The 6,000-nt window shown below is 49.1% G+C and overlaps 1 protein-coding gene across 1 annotated transcript in view; it reads right to left on the reverse strand.

Moving 5' to 3' along the window:
* LOC137637530 (streptococcal hemagglutinin-like) overlaps positions 1 to 6,000 on the reverse strand; it is a gene marked incomplete at its 3' end in the record, with an annotated part of 68,551 nt that overhangs the window by 51,096 nt on the left and 11,455 nt on the right. The gene's annotated exons all lie outside the window — the stretch shown is intronic.

Below are 6,000 nucleotides of genomic sequence, written 5' to 3' on the forward strand. Positions count from 1 at the left end.
ACTTTGCTTCCTCTCGGCACCCACTTGGAGGAGCTCAAGTAAAGCCTCCTTTGATGGGGGACCAGCCAAACCCAGTGATGACCAAACTTGAACAAGTCAGAAAGAGGAGGCACTCTCTTGGGGTAGGGGCAGAACTTTCTCCAGGGGAAACAAAACTGTCCCTCGATCCCCGGGTGACCTTTATTTGAGCAGTCCGGGCTACTATTTGGCCATTCCCCAGAGGAGACCGATCAAATAGGAGCTTTGGGAAGAGATCAGCGGGCAAAGAAGAAATAAAGAGACTTCTTCGACTTTGAGGAAGAGACCAAAGTCGAAGAATCTCTCTTGGACTTCTGTAAGTGCCTACACCCAAACCTCTCCCACTGGGAGGCAGACCACTCCTGGCACTTGTCCCGATTACACTGTCAGCCTCTACAGAACGGACATATGTAATGCGGGTCAGTCTCCATGTAGGACATAAAGGTACCACAGGAGCAGCCCTCAAGTCCAGGACAAGTATGCATGAGGCCAATTAGAGCACACAATCTAATAAAAGAAAAATATTTACTAAAGAATTATTTCGAAATTATTTAAAATCAAATGATAGGTCAAGACAATGGAGGGGGTGAGCGGTAGCGTCCAAACACTACCCGAGCCAAAAGCTAACTGGATGCTCAGCTCAGGTGTATGATTGAGCGGGGTAGCCAGCTACCCCAACACCTCCCGCTAACTCGCGGTTGGGGTAGTTATCCCTCACTAAAAGTCTTATGGCTCCTCCTTTATGTACGTCGAAAGTAATATCCCTATAAATAGCGAGGGTTTGTATAAAGTGACAGAACAAACACATTTCTACCCTAACCATCATTAACATAATAAAATAAGAGCTGTAATTAAACTGTATAGAGAATTCCAATAAAGTACCAAAATCAAATAACCAAGAGGTTCAGAACATAAAACGATGTTATCTTTACAGTATTCTGTTGGAACAAGTAACTAATACAGAAACATCACCTACTGTATCAGTGTTTTTCTATACAACCAGGTAGACGGAGGCTCCCGAGTTATGCGCTAAAATGACAAAAGGAGCAAAAATGAAAAATTTGTAGATAATTTGTATTTTTCCTAACGATACAAACCTTTAGCTATTTATTTAGGGGTATTACTTTCGGCGAAGCTGAAATAACGAGCCATTAAAATTCAGAAAGGGCTAACTACCCATTCCGTTCGTTAGCGGGGGTAAGGGGGTAGCTTGCAACCGCTCCCCCTCATACACCGCTGATTTGGCTCACTTTGTGAAAAATTATATTTTCATAATAAAATAAATTTTTGAACACACTTACCCGCTGGTTATATAAGAATGGCTATAGTCCCTTGGACGCTCCGCAGAAATTCAAAATCTCGTGGCAATCGCAGCTATGCCAGGTGTACACTAGCGCCCTGGCGGTAGACAGGCCGAACTATTCCAACCAATTCAGACCTTCCAAGCCCCTTGGTTTCTAGAGGGGAGGAGGGTGGGATTATAACTTATATAACCAGCGGGCAAGTATGTTCAAAAATTTATTTTATTACAAAAATATAATTTTTAAACATAAAACTTACCCGCTGGTTGTATAAGAATGGCTGATTGACACCCTTGGTGGCGGGTCAGAGACAGCAACATAATTGGAAATTCACTTAAGAGTTAAATATAACCATTTTAGAGGTTCGTACCTGATAAGGAAGCTGACTTCAATGGTTCTCTGTCCCATTCTGTCTGCTACCCTTACGAGATCCAGCGGTCCACTCAGAAGGCTGAAGATCTCTAGGAGCTGTCAAACGGTGCAATAACCTATAACTTGACAGGACCTCAACTAATACCCTTGTTCCGGGCACTCTCTAGGAACAAAATGCCCACCTGACTAAATCAAAGATTGCGGAAGATTGCCAACCAATCTTCACGTACAATCATAAAAACATATATAAAAGTTCCAAGAGGAGAACAGGGGTACTAGGAATTTAGGGAAATGTAGTGGTGGATGTTTCACCTACTACTGCACTCGTTGTTACCAATTATCCCAAAATATAGCCGTCTTCACAAAGAGACTGGATACGGTATAAGTAATGCAAGGCGAATACAGGATTACCCCTTCAAAAGGCTGTATGCACATTGCTTTGCAGAGAACAGTTTTGTTTAAAAGTTACAGAAGCTCCCACAGCTCTAACTTCATGAGTCTTTACTCTTTAAACAGCTTAAGGTCTTCCTCACCACAGTGTGAGCGAGCCTTTGTAATTAAAGTCTATAAGAAACGATAGGGCGTTTTAGACAAAGGTAGAGCAGGTTTCTTGACTGCGCACCAAAGAGCCTCTGAATAGTCTCTTAACTCCTTTAGTCTTGTCTTGATAAAACTTCATTTTAATCGGACAAAAAACTCTCAACTCTTCACAAACCATACCCGAGAGAATAGTGATCTCGAAAGATTTAGGCCATGGATGAGAAGGACGTTTGTTCATGACCAAGAATCCAAGTTGCAAGGAGCATATGGCATATCCGTTTCTGAAGTTATGTTCTTGCTAAAAGAGTGAACTTCACCGACTCTCAGCTGTTGCCAGACTTACTAAGAAAAGTCTTCAAAGTCAGATCTTAATAAGGAAGCCGAGTGTAAAGGCTCGAATCTGTCACTACTGCAAAATTTTGAAACCACCTCTAAATTCCAAGCTGGCGAATCTTGCTGACGGTTCTAAGTCATCTCAAACGATCTGAGAAGATCTAGGTCTTTATTTGATAGCTCAAATTTCCTGCATCTGAGGACAGCTGCCCGCATACTCCTGTACCCCTTGATGGTCGAAGAGGAAAAAATGTGCTTTCTTCTAAGATCTAAGAAGAAATAGGCCACTTACGTTATAGTGTTACTAAATGAAGAGACTGATTTAGCTCTACGCCACACCCTAAAACCTCCTATTTAGGCTGCAAAACCTTGAGGTAAAAGTCTTTTGTACAAGCAATAGCCTCAAATGCCTCCTTCGAACAACCCTCTAGATCTTGGGGTTTTCTGAAATACTGGAGACAGCCAGACTTAAAGCTTGATGGTTTAAAATAAGCCGTTCGTGATCCTGACGTGGGGAAACGGTCCGATGGCATGCTCCCAGCATGCATCCCACATGGGCATGGGCCCAGCACAAGTCCAGTATGGTTCTAGCATGCTGCATATGCTCAACATGCCGTGAGAGTGTGTCAAGATCTATACCGCCTCCCGAACTGCGTCCAGATCGGTCGAAAGAAACCGATATCGAAGCTAGGCTTGTTGAAAAGTAGCATCAACAACGTGAACCTCATGCTGTGAGGTCGAGACGTGATCACGTGTAACCAGCGAGAGTTCAACATACTTTAAGCCAAAAGCTTGACGCGAGGGAGCGTTAGCTGCGTGGCCAGAGAGACGCAAAGGAGAGACAACAATCTGCCTATAATGCTGTGAGAAAAGACTTGACTGTATGCGTCTAGCATGCGACCAGATTGCCGCAAGGTGTCAGCGTGCTGTATGCGTTCACCTAACCATGAGGATACAGCGCGGTGTGTGCGTCCCGCCTGTTGCAAATCTACCGCGTGCCGCGAGGAGGCGACAGTATCGAGTCCGGTTAGTGGCGCAAAGAAGCAACTGTTTGTCTATCATGACGCAGGGAAAAACCCGACTGACTTTAACCAGCATATGTCCAGGCTGACACATGCGTCTAGGTTGCAGTGGGATTTCATATTGATCAGTTTGTCGAGAGCTGTCCGCGTGTAGCATGCGTCTGCACGAGCGGTAGTCGCGTGTCCCGCAGAACGCGAAGGTGAGGCAACTAGTTGAAACGACCAGACTGGCGTCGGCGTCTGCGTCGGCGCGAGGGAGAGACCAGACTGGCGTCGGCGCGAGGGAGAGACCAGACTGGCGTCGGCGCGAGGGAGAGACCAGACTGGCGTCGGCGCGAGGGAGAGACCAGACTGGCGTCGGCGCGAGGGAGAGACCAGACTGGCGTCGGCGCGAGGGAGAGACCAGACTGGCGTCGGCGTCGGCGCGAGGGAGAGACCAGACTGGCGTCTGCGTCGGCGCGAGGGAGAGACCAGACTGGCGTCGGCGTCGGCGCGAGGGAGAGACCAGACTGGCGTCTGCGTCGGCGCGAGGGAGAGACCAGACTGGCGTCTGCGTCGGCGCGAGGGAGAGACCAGACTGGCGTCGGAGCGAGGGAGAGACCAGACTGGCGTCGGAGCGAGGGAGAGACCAGACTGGCGTCGGCGTGAGGGAGAGACCAGACTGGCGTCGGCGCGAGGGAGAGACCAGACTGGCGTCGGCGCGAGGGAGAGACCAGACTGGCGTCTGCGTCGGCGCGAGGGAGAGACCAGACTGGCGTCTGCGTCGGCGCGAGGGAGAGACCAGACTGGCGTCTGCGTCGGCGCGAGGGAGAGACCAGACTGGCGTCTGCGTCGGCGCGAGGGAGAGACCAGACTGGCGTCTGCGTCGGCGCGAGGGAGAGACCAGACTGGCGTCTGCGTCGGCGCGAGGGAGAGACCAGACTGGCGTCTGCGTCGGCGCGAGGGAGAGACCAGACTGGCGTCTGCGTCGGCGCGAGGGAGAGACCAGAATGGCGTCTGCGTCGGCGCGAGGGAGAGACCAGACTGGCGTCTGCGCGAGGGAGAGACCAGACTGGCGTCTGCGCGAGGGAGAGACCAGACTGGCGTCTGCGTCAGCGCGAGGGAGAGACCAGACTGGCGTCTGCGTCTGCGCGAGGGAGAGACCAGACTGGCGTCTGCGTCTGCGCGAGGGAGAGACCAGACTGGCGTCTGCGTCTGCGCGAGGGAGAGACCAGACTGGCGTCTGCGTCTGCGCGAGGGAGAGACCAGACTGGCGTCTGCGTCTGCGCGAGGGAGAGACCAGACAGGCGTCTGCGTCTGCCGTAAGGGAGAGACCAGACTGCCACATGTGTCTGCTCTAACGCTTTCCATAACACGAGCTGATCTCTGCGAGGAAGCGTTGCTGAGCATCGGAGAACTACGGTGTCTGATACTATCGTAAGACCGTTTTCTTGGTCTATGGTTGTCCTTAGATTCTTCTAGGAGAAATTTTTCCCCCCAAGAATAGTAAAGGCAAGGAAAAAAAAAAGAAAAAAAAAAGAAAGAAAGAATGGGAGAGACCAGACTGCCACATGTGTCTGCTCTAACGCTTTCCATAACATGAGCTGATCTCTGCGAGGAAGCGTAGCTGAGCATCGGAGAACTACGGTGTCTGATACTATCGGAAGACCGTTTTCTTGGTCTATGGTTGTCCTTAGATTCTTCTAGGAGAAATTTTTCCCCAAAAAGAATCGTAAAGCAAAAAAAAAAAAAAAAAAAAAAAAAAAAAAAAAAAAAAGAAGAAGAAGAAGAAGACCTCTTTTAGCTCAGACATAACATACACTTGCGGGGCACCGTATGCGCCAACTCAAGCGTGAACGATCGCTGTGAGGGATCATCAACCGTAGTCCCGTGACCAACCTGGGAAAGTCCTCATGACATTTTCAGCCTGAACGTATCTAATGCTGCGAGATATCGTGAACAGTAGTCGATAGTCCCCAGAGGAAAGTACTAGACATTCCCCCAATCTGGAGGAGGAGAAGAAGCGTCAACAGAAGTAAATTGAGCACTTTTTCCCTCGATGAACTATGTCTTACACTATTTTCGGTGCTGACACGTCGCCTTCTTCCGAAAAGAAAACCTCCGGCAAACATTAGTTACAGCAGGATAGGTTATTAGGAAACATACGCAAGGTGTCAGCGTGCTGTATGCGTTCACCTAACCATGAGGATACAGCGTGGTGTGTGCGTCCCGCCTGTTGCAAATCTACCGCGTGCCGCGAGGAGGCGACAGTATCGAGTCCGGTTAGTGGCGCAAAGAAGCAACTGTTTGTCTATCATGACGCAGGGAAAAACCCGACTGACTTTAACCAGCATATGTCCAGGCTGACACATGCGTCTAGGTTGCAGTGGGATTTCAGATTGATCAGTTTGTCGAGAGCTGTCCGCGTGTAGCAT

Source organism: Palaemon carinicauda, unplaced genomic scaffold (genome assembly GCF_036898095.1).
Source record: "Palaemon carinicauda isolate YSFRI2023 unplaced genomic scaffold, ASM3689809v2 scaffold816, whole genome shotgun sequence".
NCBI classification, from domain to species: domain Eukaryota; kingdom Metazoa; phylum Arthropoda; class Malacostraca; order Decapoda; family Palaemonidae; genus Palaemon; species Palaemon carinicauda.